We start from the raw sequence: 19,400 nt of genomic DNA, 5'->3' as shown, positions 1-19,400 counted from the left end.
ATTTTCTGGCTTCTGTTGTTTATGATTACAAGTTGCCTTCATTCTTATCTTTGTTGATTTGAATGTATTGTGTGTTTTTCCTCTGATTGCTTTTTAAATTTTTTCTTTATCTTTGGTTTTCAGCAGGGTAATTGTGATGTGTCTCTGTGTGGATTTTTGTTGTATGTATGCTTTTGAGTCACAGAGATTCTTGAATCTGTGAAGTAATGTTTTTAATCAATTTGGAAAATTCTTGGCCACTATTTCTCTTCTTGTGTCCCATTCTCTCTCCCTCTCTCCCTCCCTCTCTCTCTCTCTCTTCTCTTTCTAGAACTCCAATTTCATTCATATATAAAAAAATCATTTGATGCTGTCACACAGGTCTGGATGATTTCTACTGACATGTTTTTTTAGTTCACTAATTCTTTGTTCTTCTCTGTCCAGCCTTCTGTTAAGCCCACTGAAAACTTTTCTCATTTTGAATACTATAGTTTTTAGTTATAAAATTTATATTTTATTCTTTTTAAAGTTTCCTTTTCTCTCTTTGCATCCTTCATCTTTTCATCCCTTTTGTCCACCTTTTCCTCTAAATTGTTTAAAATATTTATAACAGTTATTTTCAAGTCTTTTCTACTAATTCTAGCATCTCTGTGAGTGTGCTTATATTTTTTCTTTTTATTATGAATCACATTTTCCTGCTTTTTTGCATGCCTCTTAGTTTTCATTGTTTGTCAGACATTGTGTATGAAAGAACAGTTGAGACTGAAATAGGTGACAGTTTCCTGTAGAAAGAGCTCCCCTTTTATCTGTCATGCATCTAGGGTGAGGAGCTGACCTCTTCAATGCAGTAAGGAGTGGAACAAGGTTGGAGCTGCTTTTCAACATTTATTTCACTTCTAGTTTCAAGTGCTTTAAGGGGAGAATCAAGTGTCTCTCTCCTCAAGGGGTTGGGAGGTAAGTACCTTAAAACCTCTTTGCTTTCTAACTTTGTCTGTACCCTGTCACCCAGCTGTTTACTCAGCAGAAGCCCTGTGTCTGTTTGTATCACCACCAGAGTCCAACCTGCCATGACACCACATTCACAGCTATTAAAAGTTCAACTGGATTCATAGTTCTTTGATGTCTTTAAAGAAAATATATTTCTTTTTAGTTTACCCAGTGTTTTCTCATGGTTATGTCAGGAGCAGTGACCTTTTGTAACCCCCTATGTTCTAACTAGTAGCAGAATTAATAGTAAGAAATGTAAAGGACATTCAGCCAGAGCTGAGGTGATTGCAAAGGATTCACACTTTAGTCAGGAATTGTTATATAGATAGAATTGTAAAGGTTATCTTTTAAATAGATTGATTGAAATTGAATAAAAAGAGACCAAGAATAGACATCAGGAATATCTTACATGATATTACCCAAAGAGGTAATCTATTCTATTCTTAAAATTACATGGAAAGAAAAATTCCTTTTTGTCTTGAATCTTCCAGACATTTCATTGTTTTGAAACTGGGATGGATGTAATGGTCACTTAAGGTAATTTTCAGTCCCATCGTTCTAGAATTGATGAATCCTGTATTTCATCCAAAGCCCTGCTAAATGGTGTATGAATGGGAAGAAAGAGCTGTCAGGAGAAGGAGAATAAAAAAATGAAAGATGAAGAGAATTAATAATTTCATTTAAACAGAGAAGGAAAGAATTAGGATAATAGGTCATTATAACACACAACATTTATTGAACAGTTACCACACCCAGGGAACAGTTTCTGCTTTATAAACATTATATTTATTTTACACAGCAAGAAAGAGAAGTTCAAAGAAATTAAATAATGTGCCCAAAGTTACATAGATAGGAAGTGACTGAGCCAGAATTTGAACTGAAGCCTGTCTGATACCAAAGTATGTGCTTTTATCACTGTATTGTACCACCTTCCTAAAACTTTAATAAATCCTTATCAATATGCTTAGCTCTGACACTTGCATTCAGTGGGATAGGTTTAAAAAACAATGTTACACATGATATCATTCCAGTAAAATCAAAGATCCCACTAATATATCCAGTTTATATGACATATCTATTTATATTAGCTTTATAATATAGATTACATTTTTACATTTTTTAAAAACTATTCTCCTGTCTAAGATTTATAAAAGCTTGTTTGATTATTTATTTTTATTAATATCTAAACTTTTAAAAGAAAATTTTGTTTCCAATGATTCAGAGATTTATGAAGTAAATATATCCTAGACCTGGATTTACATGCACATGGAGGAGAAATAAAAAGATCAGAAATAAAAAATATTACAGAGTCTAAATATCACATATACCAAAAAAAAAATTTCTTAAGATGTCAACCTTCACTGTTAATAATACTAAGTCATCGTTAGTATTTAATAATACTATAGACCAGTTTAGGCTAATGACAGCCAATTCAGGTAAGAAAAACATTTTTCTCTCCTTATCTTTCACCTACATCCAAGCATGCACAATAATTCATTTGTATCTTACCATTCTTGCATTTTTTTTTCTTTCTGTCTGCATGGTAACAATATTTCTTCAGTCTGATGCACTCCATTTTTATCTATTCTTCATTTCAAGTTCATTATTCTTTGCATGACTTTATAGTTTCCCAAGCCTTCTCCAAGTCATCCTCACTCCTTGTTTAGACCTTTGATTTTCAAAACCTCCATCAAGGCTTAACCATGTCTGGCAACATGCAGCTTTTAGATGAAACATGACTTAGTAACCATACACACACACACTTTGAAATGGGATCAGATAAACTGGAGATAGAAAGAAACAGATGTGTAGAAATCTGGGAAGAGGCATAACCCTTGGGAACATATGATTTTCATGTGCCAATCTGTTACTCATAGTAACTTCCCCGCACAACCTGTAAATTATTGTCAAATGATTTTATTTTATTTTCCTTGGAGATAACACTTTCTAAATTGTTCAGATATAAATTATTTAGGCTAATCATGATTTTTATCTGAATTCAGTAAGTGAAGAACTAATGAGTCAAATAGCCATTATCATTTCTTTTCATCATTTTCAAAGTAAAAGCTGGAAGTTCCCTGGTTAAGAGACTAGGTGACAGAAACAAAGTACCAAGCAGTATTAGCCTGACAACAGTGTATGATAAAACAAAATAGCTTGACTACAAATAATAATACTTAGTTTCCTTAAATCAATTATTAGCACCTTTTTTTCCTTCAGAACAAATGAACTTTCTCAAAATTAACTATATTGACATCATAGACTATTCACAGCAAAAAGGCAGTGACAGGAGACAGCCAAGATAAGCAGCAGTACTTACATAAATGAATGATGTACATCTGAGTGAGGAAAGAGAAAGGGTGTTTGTACTCTATTTCAATATGGTAGTTATAAATACAAAGTTAGGAAAACACATTAGTCCAAAACACAAAGTGACATTTATCACAACTCAGATGCATCTTGTTGGGGCAGGTGGTTAAAAGGTGAAGATAGTTCTTCTATTAGATCTGGCAAGTTTGCTGTTAACTTAAGAGTGCAACCCAGGGTCTATAATTACTCCTGAAAAGAACAGGTGGCAACAAAGTACAGTACGTTAACTTTCAACAAACATCTGCTGAAAGAGGTAGTCAGCACCCTAAGGCCCATGAAATGCAAAACTAGATGCTAAGATCAGCCAGGTCGCAGCCCTATAAATGCTTTGCTGGGACATAAGACCATCTTAGCCTTGTCTGAAAGTTTCCCTAGTTAAACTCTCCTGTCTCATAATCTAAACTGACTGCTTCATAAAAGTGTCAAATGTCCAAAGTCCACATGATTGGGATGTTTTAAAAAACTGAGGTTATTGAATATTGGCAATCAAATACCAGGTGTCACATAATGCAAAAGTAATTGCATAACAGAAAGGAAAAAGTAAAAAACAGCCAAAATAGCCATCACATAATCTATCTCCTAAATCCCTGAAGTTATCTTAATAGAGGAAACTACTCAGCATCTGTTTACTATTATTTAAACAACTTTTCAGTAGATTTTTAGAATAAGATTTCAGGGCCCATGTTTGAAATTGGACAGTTACACTCAGAACAGAAAGAAAAGTCAGCTCACAGCTGATGGCCAGTAAGGAATAGAAGAATGAGAGAAAAGCCATAAAAAGAACAAAAAGTTGCTGTGGTTGCTTTTGGGGTCTTCTTCATAAATTCTTTGCCTAGGCCAAAGTCTATGAGTTTTTCCAACACTGTCTTCTAGAATTCTTATGGTTTCATACCTTAGGTTTAAGTCTGTTATCCATTGTGAGTTGATTTTTATGAGAGGTGAGAGGTGCAGATCCTGTTTCAGTCTTCTGCATGTAGCTATCCAATTTACCCAGCACCATTTATTGCATAGGGATTGTTTTTCCCAGTGTATGTTTTTGTCTGCTTTGTCAAAGATCAGATGACAATATGAGGATGGCTTTATATCTGGGTTTTCAGTTCTGCTTCATTGGTCTATGTCTCTGTTCTTGTGCTAGTACCATGCTGTTTGGGTTACTATAGCCTTATAGTATAGCTTGAAGTCTGGTAAATGCCTCCTAATTTGTTCTTTTTACTTAAAGTTGCTTTGGCTATATGGGGTCTTCTATGGTTCCATACAAAGGATAGAATTATTTTTTCTAGATCTGTGAAAAATGATGTAATCAAAATGTTTGTACTCCCATAATATTCCGAAATTTAAAAAAAAGAACACAAAGAATACAAGAATAGAAATTGGAGTTCACTCCGTTCAAGTTGCCAACTTAACTATTTCACTAACTTTGACTATTTTGTTCTTGTTGCAATTGTAACTCATTGGATTACATTCACATTAACATGTAGCTAATAGCAAAAAAGATTCTTTCAGGAGAGTAAGTTTAGAAAGGAAAAAGCTTTAGAAGCCAGGGACACTAGATGCTTGAGGATCTCATGAGAAGGGGGAGGAAATGGGACACTACAGAAGAAAAAAATTGTTCATTATCCAACAGGTTAGTATTACAGACAGCAATCTCCATTTTACTTTTTATGTCTAGGACACTTTGTGTTTAGTATTCAGATAGCTTCTAGCAATTCCTGAAAGATCCATTTCTTTTCAGAAAAGATTCCAGTTCTGTATCACAGTCAGCTGAGTTTCCCACAGGACAATTTTTGTATGTCCCTGCATGTCTATGCAATTGAGAGTCTACAGAAGTATATATGTGAATTTTACAGTTTAGAAATTGCCACATATTGACATGATGGTTGCAACACAATGTTAACTCACATATACTGCTTGAGTTTTCTGTGCAATTACATTTGTTGTTGAGCTTCTTTTAGCATAATGATATAGATTTAAAATTAATGTATATTCAACATCATTAATTGTTAGGGAAATGCAAATTGGAATCAAAATGATATACCATTTCATATTCTCCAAGATGACTATGACTACAGTTTTTAAAAATGAAAAATAGGCCAGGCGCGGTGGTTCACGCCTGTAATCCTAGCACTCTGGGAGGCCAAGGCGGGTGGATCGTTCGAGGTCAGGAGTTTGAGACCAGCCTCAGCAAGAGCGAGACCCCATCTCTACTAAAAATAGAAACAAATTAACTGGCCAACTAAAATATATATAGGAATAATTAGCCGGGCTTGCGGGCACATACCTGTAGTCCCAGCTACTCGGGAGGCTGAGGCAGTAGGATTGCTTAAGCCCAGGAGTTTGAGGTTGCTGTGAGCTAGGTTGACGCCATGGCACTCACTCTAGCCAGGGCAACAAAGTGACACTCTGTCTCAAAAAAATAAATAAATAAAAATAAATGTTGGCAAGATCATGGAGAAATTGAAACCCTCATGCATTGCTGGTGGGAATTTAAAATAGTGCAACTACCATGGAATTTGGCAGTTCCTCCAAAAGTTAGTTGCCATATGACTCAGCAATTCCACTCCTAAGTATATACCCAAGAGAACGGAAAGTATTTGTTTACACAAAAACTCATAAACAAATGTTCATAGTAACATCATAACTTACCTGTATTATCCCCTGCTAAACTGGGGATATGCTGGACCCTCCAACACCTAAGTCATGTCTGTGTTTGCTGTGTCCTTGATTCAAGTGGCAACAGAGTGATAGGAGAGCTCTTGCGTCTGACTCTTCATCTGCTGCTCTGAAGGGCCTAGACAAAGAGAAGCAGGTGGTGAGGGAGGGAAACCAGCACTGTGTAATACAGAAATCTCCTGAGGCCATCCCTTCCCTGTACTTTTGACTTTGTAAATATAGTCCATATATAGCCGTATATACCCAGCACACCCTGACATGGCAGGGCTCATGTTCAGAGCAAGTTGAGACCAATGCAATATGCAGGAATAGCCTTGGACTTGGTCAGAGGGATAGTAAAAACTCCTTCCAATCTTGGTTCAACCCCGATTTGTTATGTAGCATTGAGCAATCAGAGCATCCCTCTGAGGCCCATATTTCACAACTACAAAATAAGGGATTGAGCTTAGAGATGTTTTTTTTTCCCCCAAAATCTCTATACTTTTATGAATGAAAAGGAATTGAGAGGGAGGATAGGAGTGTAGTGTTTTGCAAAGACTTGCTTTGCCAATGTAACTTTCAGAGCTCCAGGGGGAGCTTTTGTGAAAAAACTGTGGGGCACTTTGGCCCACTGCCACTGAGTACCTGCCGAAAGCTGTACCCAAGAGAGCTTTTGTCCACAGGACCAGCTGCCACAGCCCAAGCCCACATCCATGCTGACTGAAGTGGCTGCCCATAAAGGGCTGCTGCCTAGAACATGTGCTGGGCTCCTGCCAACAGCTGCCATTTCTAGAAAGGTGTCCGCTGAGGCATGCAACTCTTGCCTCCTTATTATGAATTACTCTTAAACTCTGAAGGAGAGAAAAGATTATCAGCTCTGGCACGTATTTTTTGAGGAGAATGAACTGAAGTTTCTTGCCAGTAAACTTCATGGGTTTTACTCCGAGAAGATGTGTGCAGGTTAGAACAGATGGATCTGTGAAAATCTCTCTAGGATCTATGCCATGCCTAGATGTCACTGAGCTTTCTTCGCAATGTGGGACCACAGGACAACCATGCCACGGTAGTGCCAGAGAAAAACCAGGAGTGGTAGAAGCTGCCAGACTTCCTGAAGAAGAGCCTGAGGAAATGAAAGAAGTTTTCCCCACAACAATGAAACAGCTTACTCCAAAAAATGGTATTCATTCCTAGGAACTCTTTTTTTTTTTTATTTCAGCTCATCATGGGGGTACAAAAGCTCAGGTTATATACATTGTCCGTGTCCTGCCCATCCGCCTGAGTCAGAACCTCCAGCGTGTCCATTCCCCAGACAGTGCACCTGGCACTCACCATGTAGTCGTACCTCCATCCCCTCCCCCCACCCCCCACCTCCCCCTGTCAGCACCTTCAAGCATGACCATTCCCCAGACGGTGCGCAACGCACTCATCATGTAGGCATACACCCATCCCCTCCCCCCACCCCCCGCCTCAGTCTGATATCCAGTTGGTATCATTCCCCAATGTGCATTTAGGTGATGATCAGGGAAACCAATTTTCTGGTGAGTACATGTGATGCTTGTTTTCCATTCTTGGGATACTTCACTTAATAGAATGGGTTCCAACTCTCTCCAGGAGAACCAAAGAGATGTCGTATCCCCGTTATTTCTTATAGCTGAGTAATACTCCATGGTATACATATGCCACAGTTTACTAATCCATTCGTGAATTGATGGGCATTTGGGTTGTTTCCACATCTTTGCAATTGTGAATTGTGCTGCTATAAACATTCGGGTACAGATGTCTTTGTCATAGAATGACTTTTGTTCCTTTGTGTAGATGCCCAATAATGGGATTGCTGGATCGAATGGTAGGTGTACTTGAATCTGTTTAAGGTATCTCCATAATGCTTTCCACACGGGTTGCACTAGTTTGCAGTCCCACCAGCAGTGTATGAGTGTTCCTGTCTCTCCGCATCCATGCCAACATGTGTTGTTTTGGGACTTTTTGATAAAGGCCATTCTCATTGGAGTTAAGTGATATCTCATTGTGGTTTTAATTTGCATTTCCCTGATGATTAGGAATGTTGAGCATTTTTTCATATGTTTGTTAGCCATTCTTATATCTTCCTTTGAAAAATTTCTATTCATGTCGTTTGCCCACTTTTTGATAGGGTTGTTTGATTTTTTTCTTGCTGATTTTCCTGAATTCTAAATAGATTCTTGTTATCAGTCCTTTATCTGATGTGTAGTATGCGAAAATTTTTTCCCATTCTGTAGATTGTCTGTTTATTCTCGTGACTGTTTCTTTGGCTGTGCAGAAGCTTTTTAATTTAATCAGGTCCCATTCATTTATTTTTGTTGTTGCTGTGATTGCCTTAGGGGTCTCCTTCATAAATTCTTTACCTAGACCAATGTCTGTAAGAGTCTTTCCTACATTTGCTTCTAGAATTCTAATCGTTTCCCATTTAAGGTTTAAATCTGTTATCCACCGTGATTTGCTTTTTGTGAGAGGTGAAATCTGTGGGTCCTGTTTCAGTCTTCTACATGTGGCTATCCAGTTTTCCCAGCACCATTTATTGAATAGGGATTCTTGTCCCCAGAGTATGTTTTTGTCTGTTTTGTCAAAGATTAGATGGCTATATGAGGATGGTTTTGTATTTGGATTTTCTATTCTGTTCCACTGGTCTGTGTCCCTGCACTTGTGCCAATACCAGGCAGTTTTAAGAATCACAGCCTTGTAGTATAGTTTGAAGTCTGGCAAATTAATACCTCCCATTTTGTTTTTATTGCTTAAAATTGCTTTTGCTATACGGGGTCCTAGGAACTCTTTTTAACTTCTAGAATATATGTGGCAGAATGGAAACAAATGGAGCAATGATTCAGGGCACCATCTTATGTTCTGTGGACCTTGTGGTTGGAAAAACTTTCCAGAATAAAAATATATTATTGAAACTAAGGCTTCCCAAGCTAAGTGGTACATCCAGAAAGTAGGAACCCAAGGTGAGGATGTAGCTAAACTTCAGACATTTCTCCTGTACAGTCTTTTCTTCCAGGGTTAAATTATACCAAAAAGAACTATTCCTCACAGCTCCAGCTAGGTTCCACTAATGAACAGAAGTCTCCTTTACAAGCCAAAAGCATAACAGCATTTGTTCTGAGAATAAATTGTGATATGTTACATATGGGACCAAGAGAATATCCCTACTTGAAGTTTATCAATGAGTATTGGAACAGGTGAAGAAAACCTAAATGGCATACAGATAGGCAAGAGTTGGTTAAATGGCAAACCATAAAGAAGGATAAAGTGGAAAGATATTTATCTCCTCTTTATTTTCAGCAATTGAAAATGGGTAAGAAAGAATGAAAAGGAGGGATATGTATAAATGTAACTTACAAATCAGCTCGAAAAGATTTCTAAATACTGAAGGGAAAGCTTCTAGATGATACTTCTACTGGATGTTATTATTTTACCACGTAAGTTCACGTTATAGGAGCTCTTTCAAATCAAGGCAGCACAGGAAAAAAGGTATTTTGCTATAAGCAATAGCCTGGGTGCTTTCTCACTGAAGCATAGTAAACCTCCTGCATTAAATGGACCTGGGTATTAGTTCATAGGAACTAAAATATAATTTCAAAAATTGTGTTCATGTAAACTCATTCATTGAGACATTAAAAGATATTTCACAAACAGCCCTTCCACGATTAAATAATTTGAAGAGATTCATTTCATGGAGGTGTCCAAAGCACATTAGCACTGTGAAGACTCTGGGAAGTTCTACATTCTAGTAGCCTGTTTCTATTTGTATAAACTAGTGTTCCTAATGATTCTGGAACTACTTTTTCATATAAACATCATTAATATCTTTTGGAAAGGTGTTCCAAAGAATATAATTCAGAAAACATATACCTACAGAGATTAATGAAGTTTATCTGAAGTTTTAATTTTTAACAATGGTAGACATGGAGACACTTTTTTGAATACTTACTTACAAGATAGTAAGTTCAAAAAAATTACAGGTTCAATCCAGGCTTTAGTTAATCAGTTTGGAATGTAGCATCACTTGAGAAACAAAGTTCTAATTTCATGTCAGCCACTGGTTGGCTTTGAAGTTGGCAAGTTAATCCTGACGAATCTCAGGCTCTAAGACTAAGAAAATCATTAAGCAAAATATGTGTGCTAATAATTTAGCACTATATGCAGCACATAGTTAGTACTCAAAACAGTAGTTATGATAAGAAAACAAGTGAGTAATAAAGAACTGGGTCTACAAATAAAGAAAAAGACCTAGATGGAACCAGGACATAATTTCCCTAAAAAATTTTATTTCACCAGTGCCCCTATAAGGAAAGATTAATGTTTTACAACAGACCAGCTGGCAAACATGCCTATGTACTATTTATATATGTTAATTCAATTATGTAACACTCCATTCAGCAAATTTTTGGAAGAGACTATGTCTTCTTGTGTGTTAAACAGGCCAAGCTTTCTGTTGACTTAGGGTCTTTGTACTCACTCCCCTTTGTCTGGAAATTCTTCTCTCAGGTGTCCATAGGGCTTATTTTCTCGACTCCTTCAGAACCTTCATCTGTGAGGCAGCTCATATATGAACATTTCCATGATCACCTTATATAAAACAGCAGCAGTCTCCACTCATCCACCCAAAACAGCATTCTCTGATATTTTTCTTCACAAGCACCTAACATCATCTGACATACTCTATATTTACTTGTTATTTCTTTATTGTCTGTTTCCCCTAAGGAATATAATATCTATGAAGTCTTGTCTGTTTTGTTCATTCCTATGTCTTCATTTCCATGCATAGTTCTTAAATCATAGTAGGTATCCATGCATATTTGAATAAGTAGTTTGAAGATAAATATCTTCTCTTCACCTCTTCTCAGTAGTCTCTTAGAGAAAAAAGTGGACACTAGATGCCATTTTTAAAGTCACCATTATTATTATTATCATCCTGCCATTTTCCTAAAGATGTTTTAAAGTATCAAGATGAAATTTAAACCCTTACCTTAAAAGTCAAACCTACAACAGTAGTATAAGTATTTATCTCTTATTAATCACAAATTTATTCTTTGTGCTCTTTCTCCATACATTACACAAAGCATATGCCATTAATCAACTCAAAAAAGTTCCCTAGATTACATTTACTTACCCTCACAAATTTCTCTTAATTCCTAAAATTTTAAAGAGTAGTGAAATGGAGCTTTGTCTTTAAAATTGGTAAGCTCTTCTTTATCCCATATAAACCTCCAGCTATAACTGTACACAATAAGCAAACAAATACGTATATACTGCTCAAATTAATATGTTTTACTATACTTTCTCCTTATCTATAGGACAATTTGACCTTCATGCAGGTTAATACCTCATGTGGCTTCCTTCAACCCTCCTAATCAGCCATTCGTGGGCCACATCTCTCTTGGAATTTCCCTTTTATATTCTCCATGTTCATTACCTATAAAATCCTACAGTGCCCCAGGTCCCCTACCCTCCTCTCTGAGACCTTGACACCACAGGCACTAAACACATAAGCAACCTATATGTTAATGATTCCTTGAAAATAGAATGACAACCTTTTCACTATGCTAATTTTAGAATGCATAGTTTGAAGATAGCATCTCTATTTACCATGGCACACAGCAAATTCTATGTAAAATTTCTACAACATAAGTCAGGATTTTTCCCTAAAAAGGCCATCCTGTGCAAGGTGTGTGTGTGTGTGTGTGTGTGTGTGTGTGTGTGTGTGTCTAACAAAGGAATTTTTAAAATAGCTTCAGCCTTCTCGCTGTGTATATACCCATTTGTTTTCCAATCCTGAGGATCACCCTGTGGGATCCATACACCCATTTGATCATTGGCTTCAGTAGCTATTTTTATTAATAGAACATTTTTGTTCCCACATTAATCAAGTGTGGACTTTAGCTTTTGTTTCAGTTGCAGCAATGAAAACTTATCCAGTGATATTCAGGGAAATACCAGTGCTGGATTGGTTTCTGCTCTTATTTTTTTTAACTATTTATCAAGCATATGTTATGTATATGTAGGGCACAACAAAATACCCATTTCTGGTACATGAAAATACCTATGTTCATCCACATATCTCTGCAATTAAGGAAATTATTATCCTCTATGAAACATTAGTATTCCCATGTTAGAAACAAATAAAGAGTAGAGACTTGGGTATATGTAGCTCTTCTGACATTAAAACATATTAGAAGTGTCCCTCTGAAAGGTGAAATTGAAATTGAAACACATTGATTGTCATTGGTATGAACCTTAGTTACCCACTCAATAGCCTATCCCTGCTCCCAGGCCAAGGAGTCTAGAAATGATAGAAATTTATTTTTCCAACCTTTTCTTGAAGGTCAGGGGGCCATGAGACATAATTCTGGAAGATAGTATGTAAAAAAATATGAATTGCTTCTGTAAAATATTTTATCTTTATTTAAAAAAGACATACACATGGAGCGATCCCATTTGCTCCCTTCCCTCTCTTTCTGCTCTAGATGCCATCACATGGGAACTGATGCCTGGAGCTGTAGCAGCCGTCTGTAACCACACGTGAGCCAAAGGACAAGGTTGACATCCTAAGCAAAGGCTGAAAGTGCCTGGATTCTTTGCTGACATCACAGAGCCAGTGAGCCATCCTCTTAGAGCCTCTCGGCTTCTTATTTGTCAAATTAAACATCTTAATAGTTTAAGACATCCTTGGTTTTCTGTTACCTGTGGTCAAAAGCAGTCTTTTTGATTTATTGGGCATCCATTTCTAGCATGGACCTCAAACAGAAATCACTTTCCCACCAAAAAGAGTGAATCATAAACCCTGTCTTCACATAGTGAACCAAAGAAAGCAGACAGCGGAAAATATGTTGCCACAGATATATAGATCAAAATGTGTTCAGAGAGCTACCAGGTCAAGTAAATACACAAAAACATGATTTATCAGGTTAATCAGTGAGGATCTCTGCAAAGGATATAGAAGTGAAGCAAAGTGCCTATATAAGTTAATTAATAAAGACTATAATTTGACCAAGTTCATAAAAATAAATAAATAAATAAAGACCTGAAGCTGAAAAGGGACAATTCCAAGTTCCCTGGACTGCCAGGGAAAAACAAGTAGACCTGGGACAACACAAAGAAAATGAGAGTCCCAACTGACCATAACAGTCTCCCTCTAAGCTAAGTGTTATCTCTAGTTCCTAGTAATATCACTGGTCCATGGAGAAGTATTTATAAGACAAAAAATTGTGTTTAAGCTACTTTATAATAAAATTACTATAGCAATTATTTAGTTTTAAGACTACTAAAACATATAAAATAAATCCCTTAACTAATCCCAAATTCAAGAACCACTAGTTAATATTTCACATCAGCATCTGGATGGACTGGATTTTACCTAGCAGAAATTGCCCAAATTTTGCTGCAGATAGTAAATGTTCTCTCTCTGTCAAAATTGTGTATCTACATAAAACTGTTTCTCTTATATACATCCACTTAGAATATCTCTACATGGACCAAGAAACAGAGTACAAGTCTTGTGATAGCTAGTCGGGCACTTCATGAAATGTCTATGAAATGAGGTATGATGTCCTGCTGTCAGTCCCTAAAACCATAGTTCTAGTTCTTTACCACTAGATTCAGAAAACATGGACTCATTTTGGAAACTGTCCATGTAATAGAGGGAGAACTGCTAACATGTGAAGATCTAGCCTGTAGTATATCCGGCTCCTTGCTGTATTGAAGCCTTTGTAAAGACAGATTCTAGAGTTTGTAAAAGGAAACTAGCTAGCCATTCTGAGACATCAGCCTTGTGCCCCAGACATCCTCTCACTCTCTTTCCCACTACATCTCACAGCATGAATTTTCACATGGCAAAATCCAGCACACAGGATTATCAGATGCACATTGGAGAATACTCGAGAGACCAAGATAGGGCTGAATTCTCCTTGTCTGAGATGTTTTACTGCTATTTGACTAAGGCATAGAGACTATCCAATATCCTTTCCTGGGCATAACAGAGTAATTTATAACACATACTAGCCTGGGCAAGTAATAGAAAGAAAAAATAATGTCAAAATTTCATTTTTTCAGAGGTCTTGAGGATTTTTCCATGCTAAATGCAAAATATCTCTTAAGTTCTGGGCATTTTGCATGATGTTTCTATTTACATATGCCCAATTTTAATATATAATTTAGAAACCTGAAAATAAGCCTAGAGTCTTTTGTTCTGACTCTTTTGTGTCCAAATTAATTCATGTTATTCAAGTCATATTTGCCATCACTTGGTAGATTTTCCACCATTAAAAGGAAGCTTACTTTTCCCATATCTAGAGTCTCTAGGACTACAATTAATGTTTTAAGGAAACAAAATGTCAATACTTTTGCTAGAAAATCTGCTCAACTCTGAGTTCTAAATAGGTAAATGTGACAGTATGACACTGAATGACAAACCATTGTCCCTGAATCCTAAGAATATCATTGTAGACTGTGTGCCAGGCACTTGCCAGGCCATTTCACATAAGATAAATTCTCATACATTATACAAAGCTTCTCTTTCCAGACGTTTCTACTAATACTCCATTTGTATTTTCACGTGATAACTTGAAGGCAAGTATTAATTCTCATTCCTTTACATATGGAAAAGCTGTGACAAAGTTCATGCCTCTATGTATGCAAAAATGAAAAGAACAACTTAATTTTGCAAGGAAGCCAGGAGGCAGTACCAAGTCCAATATAATTATATGCTTCCAATTTTTCCTCATTAAAATATTTTCTCTGAAATTACAATACATTTTATTGCTGAGCATAAGTATTCTCAAAGTGCTTTTTCGTAGAGTATCTCATTTGAACCTCACAATCACCCTCTGCTGTGTACACATGCATGCATGTCTTTCAAGTGGGACAATAATATTTTAGCTCATTTTCCAAAAGTAAATATAATCCGATTTTTAATATAAAAACAGATACTAAGAGATGCTAAAGTGACTTATCTAAGTTCACAGAGCCTGAACTCTGGACTTCCAACAAGTACCATGCTTTTTCTCCTACAGCACACCACAACACAAATTTGACTCTTTCCTATAAAGTTTAAAAATATATTGCTCCCATCTCTTAAAATCACCTAGGAATTTTTACTAGACATCAATATCTATTTCTCTCTCTTTATAAGTTAAAACACCATGAGACTGCCTTTCTAGCCATCATACTAGCCATTCATTCTAAAACTGTCCTTTGAAGTCTTCACCTTGGAAATCTTTAGCCCCATTACAAGCATACCTCACTGATCAAAACATGTTTAAAATGCTCTGGGAGTTCCTTTGAAAACCAGGTTACAAGCCACAGAAGAATATCACTTTCTTTGCTTAATAGTTACACCTCATTTTTTTTGAATTAGTATTAATAACAGTTAAATCACTCACTTTCTTTACCAGATGAGGCTCTGATTTCTTTGGACTTTTCCCAAATATAATATTTTTGTTCAAAGTATGAAAAATTTTCACTGTTAAATACAATTTTTAAGGTTTGCCGTGGTCTTGTGGGACAATTCCACAAGAGAAATTCCAAGCCTGACTTGTCCAAAGGCAGCATCCCTAAAATGAGCATGGAGCCTGCCAAGGTGATGTCGTGATGGAACTAACTTTTCCTTGGTGTATAAGTTTTTTTAATTTTATTCAAAAACAAGTTTTATTGAAAAATAAGTTTGTCACACATCGTGTCCTGTATGAGTTTGTATACTCACAGTGCCTAAGGAGGGATTTTACATAGATTTTGTCTAAAAAGAGGAAGCTGTCCACATGGCTGCCAAAATTAAGTTCTCTAGAGGGTGATTTTTCTGAACTAGCAATGATTCAATTGCCAAATAACTTCTGTTTCTTACAATTTAGCAAGTCTCAATTCAATCTCGCAATTTTCCCATTATGCCACTTATAAGAGAAGAGATCGTTTTAACCCTAGTAGATCATTTCATTAAATTGCCCACTGCAGAAATGCTAAGGATGTGTTATAACACCCCTTTCCTTCCGCAGAAATAATACCTTTCTGACATTTTAACAAGTTAATGAAGCATCTCTCTCCCATCTGAAAAGTCAGTTGGCATTCCTTCATCAAGCAAGTAAGCTTCCAACTGTTTCTTCATTTGACCCTCAAAACACCTTTTAACACTTTTCGTACGAGTGATGTCAACTGGCACGCAAGCCACTTGGTACATTTCCAGACCTTTTAAAAATAATTCCATCATATTGGCTAATCCTAGGGGGTCTCTCCAGAACTAAGTGCACTTGTAAAACTATTCATAAAAAAGGTCTCCTATTTCTGTCTCTACTTCCTTTAACACCCTAGTTATATTTTACTTGGACCAAGAAATACATCAAATTGCAAAGCTTAGAATATTGGTCCATTTTTCAGCTGCCTCAAGGAGCCTATTCTCTGCACCCTCATCCTTATTACTAATAAATTTGATTAAGGTAAATCCCCTTTGTGAAACCAGAAACCAAATTTTTCTGCTATATTGCCAATGCTTGCATTTGGCTTCAGTCTCCATTAATTAACTACTTGGATCTTTAAAAGTCCTCACCTCTTTTTCCTTGTCTATGTATATATTCTTTAAAAGCCTGTCAGCAGTCAGTTGAAATGTTTAGTCTTGCTTGAAAGTAATTTTCCACTTTATTGTTCCAATTATTTGGCAGGTTTTATGGCTTTATAATAATTCCCTGGAGCCCTTTGAACCTGTTATGCTTTTTATGTTTATGCTTGGTGTGTTTCCTTAGCAACATATTGATTCTGCCGACTGTCTGTTCCACGAGATTTAGGGAGTGAACATGTCCAAGATGTGACTATGGAGATGGCTATCATAGGTTCTGATGTTTTGATAATCTGTAAAATAGTTTCTAAATTATGGTTGCAATCAGAAGACATTTTTTAATTCGACCTTTTTATCAACAAAGGTCCTTTCTGTATTTCTTTGATTCACTTCTAATTCCTTTGTTAGAATAAGTTTTTAAGACTTAATTAATAAGGTCATAGAAATATTAACAATACGAAGATCTTATCAGTTTCAGAAAAATAGCAGGTTCTTCAATCCCACTTCTTTAGTCAGCATGCTTGATAAACTAGTGAATTAATCATACTAAAACTCCATGATATAATCATTTGACTGCAGAAATACTACGCATTCATTCATTTATTTGACAAATATTAACATAGCAGTGTTGTATATAGATTTTTAAAATTACAGACTATGCATTGCTGTCAATTTGGTAGGCCTTTAGACTCTACTAGTATTTGTGGCTCCTGTAGAATGGGGTATCCACCCAAAATAAATGGGGTCATTTTTAGTAGTTCTCTAGGGCAAAGCCAGTTAATCAACAAATCGCATTCTCTTCCTTTACAACCACTTTGATGATTCAGGGAATGACCATCACTTACACTGACATCCAAATTAGAGTTAGATTTTTTTTTTTAAGTTTATTCCAAATCCTCATGTGTTTTCTAGAGAGAGAATATGTTATGATGGAAAGATCACAGACTCATGAGCGAACATACCTGAGTTCAAATGTTAGCTGTGCCCATTCCTGTGTGACCTTGGTCAAGTATGTAACCTCATTAAGGCCCCATTTCCTAATGTGCAGTGTGGGTTATTGTGCTGATTATATAACATATAAAAAGTACTTCATATGTAGTTGGTATTTTTTGAATAAATATTCAATTAATATTGGAAATTAGAATTTTGTCTTCACAAAGGCAGTGTGTATGTTAATGGTTTAAACATTATACAGTATTCATGGAATTTAGATTCTTAAAAATTCCAATAGTAAGAGAATTGCTGTTGAGCGGCTTAAAAGTGTCCAACAAAAAGTGTTCAGTTCTATTAGTTTTTGCTTCATGTATTTTGAAGCTGAGTTGTTAGTTGTGTAAACATTTAGAATTGTAATATCCTCTTAGTAAATTGATCTCATTATTAACGTGCAATATCTCTCTTTATTCCTGGTAATATTTCTTGTTCTAAAGTCCACTCTGTCTGATATTGATATAGCATCTCCTGGCTTCTTTTTACTAGTGTTTGCTTGATAGTTCATTTTCCATCCTTTCACTTTAACTCATCTGTGACTTTTTATTCAAAGTGGGTCTCTTATAAACAGGGTGTTGCTTTTTAGTCAGTCTAACAATTTGGTTTTTTACGTGTGATATAATTGCATATACATTCATATATTGACATATAATTATAAATATAGTTTGATTAAAAATCAACCATCTTCTAATAGTTTTCAGTGTTCCATCTTTTCTTTGTGCCTTGCTCCTCTTTTTCTGGACACTTTTGAATTAAGTATTTTTATATCTCATTTTATCTTCACTATTGGCTTATCTGCTATACCTCCTTTTTTTAATCTCTTTTAGTGGTGGTTCAGGGTTTACAACATACATCTTCAACTTATCACATGCTAACTTCAAGTGAAATATTATTACGTAAACTATAAAAAAGCTTATAACAGTACACCTTCACTTCCCTCTCCTATTCTTTGTGCTATTGTTGTCACACATTTTATTTCTACAGATGTTATAAACCCCACAATTCATTGTTATTATTTTGCCTTTAAACAATGAATTATCTTTAAAAAAATTTTAATAAGGGAAAAAATCTTTTATATTTATCAACCTTTTATCATTTCCAGCATTCTTCATTCTTTTGATTAGGTCTAAATTTTACCTGGGATCACTTTCCTTCTATCTGAAGAACTTTCCTCTTTTAGTGCAGGTGTGAGAGTAATGAATTCTCCTGGCTTTTGTTTTGGTTGAAAAAAATCTTTTTTTCTTTCATCTTTGAAATATTTAATGTAATTTCACCGGACATAGAAGTCTGAAGAATTAGATTCTAGTTATCAAGTCTAGTTTATTTCAAATGTAGATTAAAATAATCTGTCTTATTGAGAAAATCTTTTAGCAAAAAATTCCAGGTAAAAGTTTTTGGATAATTTTCAAACTAAAAATCAACTTCCAACTTCTGTTCTACTCCTCCAATTGTTTTTGCTATTTAATCATTTTAGGAACATATGTGGATTTTATTTTATGAAATATTTAGACCAGGTAATGGCAGATTCTTTTCCTGATGAAAGCTTGCTTTTAATCTCAAGACTCTAAATATTATAATGCTTATTTAAACATGACATTCAAGAAACATGTTTCTTGCCTCCTACAGGACTGTTGTGGTGGGAAGAAGAAGAGTCCCCCAAAGATATTCAAGTCTTAATTTCCTGGAACCTGTGAATATGTTAGATTACATGACAAAGGTGAATTAAAGTTTCAGGTGGAATTAAAGTTGCTAATTATGTAAGTTTTTTTTTTTTGTTTGTTTGTTTTTTTGAGACAGAGTCTTGCTCTGTTGCCCTGACTAGAGTGAGTGCCGTGGTGTCAGCCTAGCTCACAGC

At 35.7% G+C, this 19,400-nt stretch overlaps 1 long non-coding RNA gene across 1 annotated transcript; it reads left to right on the top strand.

Annotated features, from left to right (window-relative positions):
• The first annotated feature begins 797 nt into the window (after positions 1-797).
• On the top strand, positions 798-19,202 carry LOC123632183. Its single transcript, XR_006733285.1, has 3 exons — positions 798-933; positions 12,486-12,616; positions 19,172-19,202. It is a non-coding gene; the product is annotated as an uncharacterized LOC123632183 (long non-coding RNA).
• The last annotated feature ends 198 nt before the right edge of the window (positions 19,203-19,400 follow it).

This window comes from Lemur catta, chromosome 2 (assembly GCF_020740605.2).
Source record: "Lemur catta isolate mLemCat1 chromosome 2, mLemCat1.pri, whole genome shotgun sequence".
In the NCBI taxonomy this organism is placed as follows: domain Eukaryota; kingdom Metazoa; phylum Chordata; class Mammalia; order Primates; family Lemuridae; genus Lemur; species Lemur catta.
Note: the sequence above shows the minus strand (reverse complement) of the source record. Positions and strands in the feature narration are given on the sequence as shown.